At 50.2% G+C, this 12,200-nt stretch overlaps 1 protein-coding gene across 3 annotated transcripts in view; it reads left to right on the top strand.

Annotated features, from left to right (window-relative positions):
• The window catches only part of LOC122542705 (reticulon-1-A-like), a 66,388-nt gene that overhangs the window by 45,035 nt on the left and 9,153 nt on the right, over nucleotides 1-12,200 (top strand). The gene's annotated exons all lie outside the window — the stretch shown is intronic.

Raw genomic sequence — 12,200 nt, 5'->3', positions numbered from 1 at the left:
TGCATAACACCAGGGTACAGTATTGGTGTAGACAGGTCTGTCTCTTTTTAACACTGCAGTACAATACTGTGGGATAGGTATGGCCCTGTCTAATACTGGGGTACAATACTAGTGGGGACAGGTGTGTCACTGTATAACACTGGGGTACAATGAAGGTGGGACAGTTCTGTCACTGTCTAATACTGGGATACAGTACTGGTGTGGACTGGTCTGTCACTGTATAACACTGGGGTAGCGTACTGGTGTGGACTGGTCTGTTATTATTTAAAAACTGAAAGAAATGTGAATGCTGTAAATCGGAAACAACAAGAGAAGTTGTTGGAGAAGCTCAGCAAGTCTGGAAGCGTTTTTGAAGAGAGATCAAAGTGAACATGTGGGGTCCATTGACCCTCCCTCAGAACTCTGTTGTTCTATAACACTGGGGTACAGTACTGGTGGGGACAGGTCTGTCTCTGTATAACACTGGGGTATAGTACTGATGGGGACAGGTCTGTCTCTGTATAACACTGGGATACAGGGCTGGTAGTGTCAGATCTGTCACTGTATAACACTGGGTACAGTACTGGTGGGGACAGGTCTGTCTCTGTATAACACGGGGGTACAGTACTGGTGGGGACAGGTCTGTCACTGTATAACACGGGGGTACAGTACTGGTGGGGACAGGTCTGTCATTGTATAAAACTGGGGTACAGTACTGGTAGTGTCAGGTCTGTCACTGTATAACACAGGGCACAGTACTGGAGGGGACAGGTCTGTCGTTGTATAACACTGGGGTACAGTACTGGTGGGGACAGGTCTGTCTCTGTATAACACTGGGGTACAGTACTGGTGGGGACAGGTTTGTCTCTGTATAACACTGGGGTACAGTATTGGTGGGGATAGGTCTGTCTCTGTATAACATTGGGGTACAGTACTGGAGGGGACAGGTCTGTCGTTGTATAACACTGCAGCACAGTACTGGTGGGGACAGGTCTGTCTCTGTAAAACACTGGGGCACAGTACTGGAGGGGACAGGTCTGTCATTGTATAACACAGGGCACAGTACTGGTGGTGACAGGTCTGTCGTTATATAACACTGGGGTACAGTACAGGTGAGGACAGGTCTGTCTCTGTATAACACTGAGGTTCAGTACTGGAGGGGACAGGTCTGTCGTTGTATAACACTGGGGTACAGTATTAGTGGGGACAGGTCTGTCTCTGTATACCACTGGGGTACAGTACTGAAGGGGACAGGTCTTTTGTTGTATAAGACTGGGGTACAGTACTCGTGGGGACAGGTTGTCTCTGTATAACACCGGGGTACAGTACTGGTCGGGACAGGTCTGTCTCTGTATAACACTGGGGTACAGTACAAGTGGTTACAGGTCTGTCACTGTATAACACTGGAATACAGTACTGGAGGGGACAGGTCTGTCGTTGTATTACACTGGGGTACAGTACTGGTGGGAACAGGTCTGTCATTGCATAAAACTGGGGTACAGTACTGGTAGTGTCAGGTCTGTCATTGTATAACACAGGGCACAGTACTGGAGGGGACAGGTCTGTCGTTGTATAACACTGGGGTACAGTACTGGAGGGCACAGGTCTGTCACTGTATAACATTGGGGTACAGTACTGGTGTGGGGACAGGTCTGTCACTGTATAACACTGTGGTACAGTACTGGTGGGGACAGGTCTGTCATTGTATAAAACTGGGGTACAGTACTGGTAGTGTCAGGTCTGTCACTGTATAACACAGGGCACAGTACTGGAGGTGACAGGTCTGTCGTTGTATAACACTGGGGTACAGTACTGGTGAGGACAGGTCTGTCACTGTATAACACTGGGGCACAGTACTGAAGGGGACAGGTCTGTCGTTGTATAAGACTGGGGTACAGTACTGGTGGGGACAGGTCTGTCTCTGTTTAACACCGGGGTACAGTACAAGTGGTTACAGGTCTGTCACTATATAACACTGGAATACAGTACTGGAGGGGACAGGTCTGTCATTGGATAACACTGGGGTACAGTACTGGTGGGGACAGGTCTGTCACTGTATAACACGGGGGTACAGTACTGGTGTGGACAGGTCTGTCTCTGTATAACACTGGGGTACAGTACTGGTGGGGACAGGTCTGTCACTGTATAACACGGGGGTACAGTACTGGTGGGGACAGGTCTGTCATTGTATAAAACTGGGGTACAGTACTGGTAGTGTCAGGTCTGTCACTGTATAACACAGGGCACAGTACTGGAGGGGACAGGTCTGTCGTTGTATAACACTGGGGTACAGTACTGGTGGGGACAGGTCTGTCTCTGTATAACACTGGGGTACAGTACTGGTGGGGACAGGTCTGTCGCTGTATAACACTGGGGCACAGTACTGAAGGGGACAGGTCTGTCATTGTATAAGACTGGGATACAGTACTGGTGGGGACAGGTCTGTCTCTGTTTAACACCGGGGTACAGTACAAGTGGTTACAGGTCTGTCACTGTATAACACTGGAATACAGTACTGGAGGGGACAGGTCTGTCATTGTATAACACTGGGGTACAGTACTGGTAGTGTCAGGTCTGTCACTGTATAACACAGGGCACATTACTGGAGGGGACAGGTCTGTCAGTTTATTACAGTGAGGTATTATACTGGTGGGGACAGGTCTGTCACTGTATAACACTGGGGCACAGTACTGAAGGGGACAGGTCTGTCGTTGTATAAGACTGGGGTACAGTACTGGTAGTGTCAGGTCTGTCACTGTATAACACAGGGCACAGTACTGGAGGGGACAGGTCTGTCGTTGTATAACACTGGGGTACAGTACTGGTGGGGATGGTTCTGTCACTGTATAACACTGGGGTACACTACTGGTGGGGACGGGTCTGTCACTGTATAACACTGGGGTGCAGTACTGGTGGGGACGGGTCTGTCAATGTATAACACTGGGGCACAGTACTGAAGGGGACAGGTCTGTCGTTATATAAGACTGGGGTACAGTACTGGTAGTGTCAGGTCTGTCACTGTATAACACAGGGCACAGTACTGGAGGGGACAGGTCTGACGTTGTAAAACACTGGGGTACAGTACTGGTGGGGACGGGTCTGTCACTGTATAACACTGGCGTACAGAACTGGTGAGGACAGGTCTGTCATTGTATAACATTGGGGTACAGTACTGGTGGGGACAGGTCTGTCAGTGTGTAACACTGGGGTACAGTACTGGTGGGGACGGGTCTGTCAATGTATAACACTGGGGCACAGTACTGGTGGGGACAGATCTGTCAGTTTATTACAGTGAGGTATTATACTGGTGGTGACAGGTCTGTCACTGTATAACACTGGGGTACAGTACTGGTGGTGACAGACCTGTCACTGTATAACACTGGGGTACAGTACTGGGTGGGGACAGGTCTGTCACTGCATAACAATGGGGTACAGGACCGATGGTGACAGGTCTGTCTCTGTATAACACTGGGGTACAGTACTGGTGGGGACAGGTCTGTCACTGTATAACACTGGGGTATAGTACTGGTGGGGACAGGTCTGTTGTTGTATAACACTGGGGTACAGTACTGGTGGGGACAGATCCGTCACTGTATAACACTGGGGTACAGTACTGGTGGGGATGGGTCTGTCACTGTATAACACTGGGGTACAGTACTGGTGGGGACAGGTCTGTCACTGTATAACACTGGGGTACAGTACTGGGTGGGGACAGGTCTGTCACTGTATAACACTGGGGTACAGTACTGGTGGGGACAGGTCTGTCATTGTATAAAACTGGGGTACAGTACTGAAGGGGACAGGTCTGTCATTGTATAAGACTGGGGTACAGTACTGGTGGGGACAGGTCTGTCACTGTATAACACTGGGGTTCAGTACTGGTGGGGACAGGTCTGTCACTGTATAAAACTGGGGTACAGTACTGGTGGGGACAGGTCTGTCTCTGTTTAACACCGGGGTACAGTACAAGTGGTTACAGGTCTGTCACTATATAACACTGGAATACAGTACTGGAGGGGACAGGTCTGTCATTGGATAACACTGGGGTACAGTACTGGTGGGGACAGGTCTGTCACTGTATAACACTGGGGTACAGTACTGGTGGGGACAGGTCTGTCACTGTATAACACGGGGGTACAGTACTGGTGGGGACAGGTCTGTCATTGTATAAAACTGGGGTACAGTACTGGTAGTGTCAGGTCTGTCACTGTATAACACAGGGCACAGTACTGAAGGGGACAGGTCTGCCGTTGTATAACACTGGGGTACAGTACTGGTGGGGACAGGTCTGTCTCTGTATAACACTGGGCTACAGTACTGGTGGGGACAGGTCTGTCGCTGTATAACACTGGGGCACAGTACTGAAGGGGACAGGTCTGTCATTGTATAAGACTGGGGTACAGTACTGGTGGGGAAAGGTCTGTCTCTGTTTAACACCGGGGTACAGTACAAGTGGTTACAGGTCTGTCACTGTATAACACTGGAATACAGTACTGGAGGGGACAGGTCTGTCATCGTATAACACTGGGGTACAGTACTGGTGGGGACAGGTCTGTCACTGTATAACACAGGGCACATTACTGGAGGGGACAGGTCTGTCAGTTTATTACAGTGAGGTACTATACTGGTGGGGGCAGGTCTGTCACTGTATAACATTGAGTTACAGGACCGATGGTGACAGGTCTGTCACTGTATAACACTGGGGTATAGTACTGGTGGGGATGGGTCTGTCACTGTATAACACTGGGGCACAGTACTGAAGGGGACAGGTCTGTCGTTGTGTAAGACTGGGGTACAGTACTGGTAGTGTCAGGTCTGTCACTGCATAACACAGGGCACAGTACTGGAGGTGACAGGTCTGTCGTTGTATAACACTAGGGTACAGTACTGGTGAGGACAGGTCTGTCACTGTATAACAGTGGGGCACAGTACTGAAGTGGACAGGTCTGTCGTTGTATAAGACTGGGGTACAGTACTGGTGGGGACAGGTCTGTCTCTGTTTAACACCGGGGTACAGTACAAGTGGTTACAGGTCTGTCACTGAATAACACTGGAATACAGTACTGGAGGGGACAGGTCTGTCATTGGATAACACTGGGGTACAGTACTGGTGGGGGCAGGTCTGTCACTGTATAACACGGGGGTACAGTACTGGTGGGGACAGGTCTGTCATTGTATAAATCTGGGGTACAATACTGGTAGTGTCAGGTCTGTCACTGTATAACACAGGGCACAGTACTGGAGGGGACAGGTCTGTCGTTGTATAACACTGGGGTACAGTACTGGTGGGGACAGGTCTGTCGCTGTATAACACTGGGGCACAGTACTGAAGGGGACAGGTCTGTCATTGTATAAGACTGGGGTACAGTACTGGTGGGGACAGGTCTGTCATTGTATAACACTGGGCACATTATGGAGGGGACAGGTCAGTCAGTTTATTACAGTGAGGTATTATACTGGTGGGGGCAGGTCTGTCACTGTATAACATTGAGTTACAGGACCGATGGTGACAGGTCTGTCACTGTATAACACTGGGGTATAGTACTGGTGGGGATGGGTCTGTCACTGTATAACACTGGGGTACAGTACTGGTGGGGACAGGTCTGTCACTGTATAACACTGGGGCACAGTACTGAAGGGGACAGGTCTGTCGTTGTATAAGACTGGGGTACAGTACTGGTAGTGTCAGGTCTGTCACTGTATAACACAAGGCACAGTACTGGAGGGGACGGGTCTGTCACTGTATAACACTGGGGTGCAGTACTGGTGGGGACGGGTCTGTCAATGTATTACAGTGAGGTATAGTACTGGTGGGGACAAGTCTGTCACTGTATAAAACTGGGGTACAGTACTGGTAGTGTCAGGTCTGTCACTGTATAACACAGGGCACAGTACTGGAGGGGACAGGTCTGACGTTGTAAAACACTGGGGTACAGTACTGGTGAGGACAGGTCTGTCACTGTATAACACTGGGGTACAGTACTGGTGGGGATGGGTCTGTCACTGTATAACACTGGGGTACACTACTGGTGGGGACGGGTCTGTCACTGTATAACACTGGGGTGCAGTACTGGTGGGGACGGGTCTGTCAATGTATAACACTGGGGCACAGTACTGAAGGGGACAGGTCTGTCGTTATATAAGACGGGGGTACAGTACTGGTAGTGTCAGGTCTGTCACTGTATAACACAGGGCACAGTACTGGAGGGGACAGGTCTGACGTTGTAAAACACTGGGGTACAGTACTGGTGGGGACGGGTCTGTCACTGTATAACACTGGCGTACAGAACTGGTGAGGACAGGTCTGTCATTGTATAACATTGGGGTACAGTACTGGTGGGGACAGGTCTGTCACTGTATAACACTGGGGTATAGTACTGGTGGGGACAGGTCTGTCGCTGTATAACACTGGGGTACAGTACTGGTGGGACAGGTCTGTCACTGTATAACACTGGGGCACAGTACTGAAGGGGACAGGTCTGAGTTGTATAACACTAGGGTACAGTACTGGTGAGGACAGGTCTGTCACTGTATAACAGTGGGGCACAGTACTGAAGTGGACAGGTCTGTCGTTGTATAAGACTGGGGTACAGTACTGGTGGGGACAGGTCTGTCACTGTATAACACGGGGGTACAGTACTGGTGAGGACAGGTCTGTCACTGTATAACACGGGGGTACAGTACTGGTGGGGACGGATCTGTCACTGTATAACACTGGGGTACAGTACTGGTGGGGACAGATCCGTCACTGTATAACACTGGGGTACAGTACTGGTGGGGACGGGTCCGTCACTGTATAACACTGGGGTACAGTACTGGTGGAGTCAGGTCTGTCACTGTATAACACTGGGCTACAACACTCATGGGGACAGGTGAAGACAAGTATTGTCTCAAGATGTCCTGATATTAGCTGAAAAAAAATCAATTACCACAGTTTAATAAAAGATCATTCTTGCTTTGGAAATGTGACTGAAAGGCCGAGGGTGGTTCACTTTCTGTGTAATAGCAAAATACTGTGGATGCTGAAAATCTTAAACACAGAGAATGCTGGAGAAACTCAGTAGGTCTGGCAGCATCTGTGAAGATGCATACGGAGTTAATGTGGCGAGTTCCGTAAGACTCTTTTTCCGAATTGGTTCACATTCTCAGTTTGGTTCTTAGCAGGAGAGTGACCCTTAATGCCCGCTCACACTCTCTTCACCTCCCTATTCCCCATCTCCCACCATCAGGAAAGTCAGATCTTCCAAGCCCTATTCACAATCATTCATCTTCCTTTATGAACCCTTCACATGTCCTAATTCGCATAGCACCCCATCACCACACACACACACACGTACATGTTATTTGGTTACTCAGTGACCCCTAATCCCTCTGAGATCTTCGGCAGTTCTAGTACCTCCTTGTCCCTCAGCTGACTGGGATCTCAAACTAGCTCCATAGGTGTCTGTCTGTCTTTTGACTTTCAACCTCATCTCCGACTCAATCGGCTGGATTCTGCCAGTTCCTGAAGGATGTCAGCATTGGCGACAAAGTTGGGAAAATTGGATGGGATCTACAGCAAGGAGCTTCCCAATTTTCAGTGTAGAAATTCCCATTTTTCAAACAATGTTGAGAGGGATTTCTCACTCGTAGGTGGTGAGAGGCCTATTAACTTCTCACTATCAGTTAATATCACCTCATTGGGATGCATTTTCCCAACGTACCATCCACTTGAGTGAAAGCAGACGATGACAGTTCCCAGTGTGGGAGACAGGGCAGGTGCCTGGTGATATCAGCTTCTTTGATTTCCATCTTGAACATCGATCGCCAACAGTCATCTTGCAGCTCTGCAGGACATTGGTGAGGCCACTTTGGAATACTGCATTCAGTTCTGTTCTCCCTGCTGTAGGAAAGATGTTGAAAAACTGGAAAGGACGCAGAAAAGGTTTACATGGATGTTGCCAGGGTTAGCGAGTTTGAGCTACAGGGAGAGGCTGAATAGGCCGGTGCCATTTTCCCTGGAACGTCAGAGGCTGGGGAGTGACCTTATAGAGGTTTATAAAATCATGAGGGGCATGGATAGGGTGAATAGCCATGGTGCTTTTCCGAGGGTGGGGAAATCCAAGCTAGAGGTCATAGGTTTAAGGTGAGAGGTGAAATATATAAAGGAACCTAACGGGCAACTTTTTCACACAGAGGGTGGTGCGTGTATGGAATGAGCTGCCAGAGGAGGTGTTGGAGGCTGGTACAATTGCAACATTTAAGAGGCATTTGGATGAGTATATGAATAGGAAGGGTTTGGAGGGATATGGACCGGGTGCTGGCAAATGGGACTAGATCAGTTTAGAATATCTAATCAGCATGGATGAGTTTGACCAAAAGATACATCTCTATGAGTCTATCTCAGGATATGATCCAGGGCAGTGACCACCAGCAGCCTCTGTGATGAGGGAAACAGAGTCAGAATATCAGTTTCAGTTCCAAAGAAGATTTATACTGGAGTTGAAACGTTAATTCTGCTTCTCTCTCTAGAACTGCTGACTTTCTCCAGCACTTCCTGTGTTTGTTTCAGATTTCCAGCACATTGTCACATCCACGGTATTTTGCTTTTAACAGAAACAAAAAACCATTTTACTTTTGCCCTCTTATTGCGTGCAGTTCTGATCTCCTTCCTATCAGAAACTTGAAAGGATTCTGAGAAGATTTACAAGGATGTTGCCAGGGTTGGAGGATTTGAGGGTGAATAGGCTGGGGCTGGTTTCCCTGGAGCGTCGGAGACTGAGGGGTGACCTTATAGAGGTTTATAAAATCATGAGAGGCATGGATAGGATAAATCGACAAAATCTGGGGTGGGGGAGTTTAGAACTAGAGGGCATAGGTTTAGGGTGAGAGAGGAAAGATATTAAAGAGATATAAAAAATGCATAAAGGGCAACTTTTTCACGCAAAGCGTGGTGAGTGTATGGAATGAGCTGCCAGAGGAAGTGGTGGAGGCTGGTACAATTGCAACATTTAAAAGGCATTTGGATGGGTATATGAATAGGAAGGATTTGGAGGGATATGGGCCGGGTGCTGGTAGGTGGGACTAGATTGAATTGGGATATCTGGTCGGCATGGACGGGTTGGACCGAAGGGTCTGTTTCCATGCTGTACATCTCTATGATTCTATGACTATGACTCTAAAATCTGACAGCCGACTGTGTATTTCCAAGATGTTCTGATTTCAGTTTGAATGCGAAATGCTGTACTTTATATCATTTGCGGTAGCCCAGTTGATACAGTACTCCATTGATCTGGAGGGCAATGGAGAAGCTGAGGTTACTTTCTCTGGGACAGAAGAGGTGAAAGGTGGATACAGTGAAGAGGTGTTCAAAGTCATTAAAAGAGGCAGATGTTTGCAATGGCAGGAGGGGGGTCAGACGGATTTAAGGTAATTGACAAAAGGATCAGAGAGATGACGAGGTGAATATTTTCATGCCATGAGTTGCTATGATGTGGAATGTGCTGCCTGGAAGGGCAAATTAAATAATAACTCTCAAAAGGGATTTGGATGTATTGGAAAGGATACAGGATTCCTTTCCTATTTCAAAAGGAAGAAATTTGTGGGTTGTGTGGGAAAAGAGCAAAGGTTCTAGGACTGCCTGAAGAGCTCTCATTGGAAGGTAGTAGAATGAGAGGAGACCTTGTTGAAACATCCAAGATTCTTAGAGGACTTGACAGGGTGTGTGTGTGTGTCTGTGTGTGTGTGGCGGGGGGGAGGGTGTTTGTGGCTGGGGGGAGGGAATATGTGTGTGTGTGTGTGTGGGGAGCAAGTTTGTGTGTAGGGTGTGTCTGTGTGTGTAGTGTCTGTGTGTGGAGGGAGTGTGTGTGTCTGTGTGTAGAGGGAGTGTGTGTGTGTGTGTAATGTGTGTGTGTGGAGGAAATGTGCATGTGTGTGTGGAGGGAGTGTGTGTGTGTCTGTGTGTGGAGGAAGTGTGTGTGTGTGTGGAGGGAGTGTGCATGTGTGTGTGGAGGGAGTGTGTGTGTGTGGAGGGAGTGTGCGTGTGTGTAGTGTGCGTGTGTGGAGGGAGTGTGCGTGTGTGGAGGGAGTGTGCGTGTGTGGAGGGAGTGTGCGTGTGTGGAGGGAGTGTGTGTGGAGGGAGTGTGCGTGTGTGTGTGTGGAGGGAGTGTGCGCGTGTGTGTGTGGAGGGAGTGTGCATGTGTGTGTGTGTGTGGAGGGAGGGTGTGTGTGGAGGGAGGGTGCTTGTGTGTGTGGAGGGAGGGTGCGTGTGTGTGTGTGGAGGGTCTGTGTGTGTATGGAGGGTGTGTGTGGAGGAAGGGTGTGTGTGTGGAGGAAATATGTGTGTGTGTGTGGAGGAAGTCTGTGGGTGTGGAGGAAGTGTGTGTGTGTGTGTGGAGGGAGTGTGTGTGTGTGTGTGGAGGGAGTGTGTGTGTGTGTGTGGAGGGAGTGTGTGTGTGTGTGGAGGGAGTGTGTGTGTGTGTGGAGGAAGTGTGTGTGTGTGGAGGGAGTGTGCGTGTGTGTGTGTGTGGAGGAAGTGTGTGTGTAGTGTGTGTGGAGGGAGTGTGCATGTGTGTGTGTGGAGGGAGTGTGTGTGTGTGTGTGGAGGGAGTGTGTGTGTGTGTGTGTGTGGAGGGAGTGTGTGTGTGTGTGTGGAGGAAGTGTGTGTGTGTGTGTGGAGGGAGGGTGTGTGTGTGGAGGGAGTGTGTGTGTAGTGTGTGTGTGGAGGGAGGGTGCGTGTGTGTGTGGAGGGAGGGTGCGTGTGTGTGTGGAGGGAGGGTGCGTGTGTGTGTGGAGGGAAGGTGCGTGTGTGTGTGGAGGGAGGGTGCGTGTGTGTGTGTGGAGGGTCCATGTGTGTGTGGAGGGTCCGTGTGTGTGTGGAGCGTCTGTGTGTGGAGGAAGGGTGTGTGTGTGTGGAGGAAATGTGTGTGTGTGTGTGTGTGGAGGAAGTCTGTGGGTGTGGAGGAAGTGTGTGTGTGTGTGTGTGAAGGAAGTCTGTGGGTGTGGAGGAAGTGTGTGTATGTGGAGGGAGTGTGCGTGTAGTGTGTGTGTGTGGAGGGAATGTGCGTGTGTGGAGGAAGTGTGTGTGTAGTGTGTGTGGAGGGAGTGTGCGTATGTGTGTGTGGAGGGAATGTGTGTGTGTGTGGAGGAAGTGTGTGTGTGTGTGTGTGTAGAGGAAGTGTGTGTGTGGAGGGAGTGTGCGTGTAGTGTGTGTGTGTGGAGGGAGTGTGCGTGTAGTGTGTGTGTATGTGGAGGAAGTGTGTGTGTAGTGTGTGTGGAGGGAGTGTGCATGTGTGTGTGTGGAGGGAGTGTGTGTGTAGTGTGTGTGGAGGGAGTGTGTGTGTGTGTGGAGGGAGTGTGTGTGTGTGTGGAGGGAGTGTGTGTGTGTGGAGGGAGTGTGTGTGTGTGGAGGGAGTGTGTGTGTGTGGAGGGAGTGTGTGTGTGTGTGTGTGGAGGGAGTGTGTGTGTGTGTGGAGGGAGTGTGTGTGTGTGGAGGGAGTGTGTGTGTGGAGGGTGTGTGTGTGGAGGGAGTGTGCATGTAGTGTGTGCGTGTGGAGGGAGTGTGTGTGTGTGGAGGAAGTGTGTGTGGAGGAAGTATGTGTGGAGGAAGTGGGTGTGTGTGGAGGGAGTGTGTGTGTGTGGAGGAAGTGTGTGTGTGTGTGGAGGAAGTGTGTGTGTGTGGAGGGAGTGTGTGTGTGTGGAGGGAGTGTGTGTGTGTGGAGGGAGTGTGGGTGTGTGTGTGGAGGGAGTGTGTGTGTGGAGGGAGTGTGTGTGTGGAGGGAGTGTGCGTGTGTATGTGGAGGGAGTGTGCGTGTGTGTGTGTGGAGGGAGTGGGTGTGTGGGTGTGGAGTGTGTGTGTGTGTGTGGAGGGAGTGTGTGTGTGTGTGTGGAGGGAGTGTGTGTGTGTGTGGGTGTGGAGGAAGCGTGTGTGGGTGTGGAGGAAGCGTGTGTGGGTGTGGAGGAAGCGTGTGTGTGGGTGTGGAGGGAGTGTGTGTGGGTGTGGAGGGAGTGTGTGTGGGTATGGAGGGAGTGTGTGTGGGTGTGGAGGGAGTGTGTGGGTGAAGGGAGTGTGTGTGTGTGGGGGAGGGAGTGTATGTAAGGGGAGGGAGCGTGTGTGTGGGGGGGAGCGTGTGTGTGGGGGGAGTTGTGTGTGTGTGTGGTGTGTGTGTGGAGTGTGTGTGTGTGGGGATGGAGTGTGTGTGTGTGGGGGGGAGTGTGTGTGGAGGGAGTGAGTGTGTGTGTGG

The sequence above is a fragment of the Chiloscyllium plagiosum genome, unplaced genomic scaffold, assembly GCF_037043375.1.
Source record: "Chiloscyllium plagiosum isolate Xiang-an unplaced genomic scaffold, Cpla_swu_hap1 HiC_scaffold_47, whole genome shotgun sequence".
Taxonomy (NCBI): Eukaryota; Metazoa; Chordata; class Chondrichthyes; order Orectolobiformes; family Hemiscylliidae; genus Chiloscyllium; species Chiloscyllium plagiosum.
Note: the sequence above shows the minus strand (reverse complement) of the source record. Positions and strands in the feature narration are given on the sequence as shown.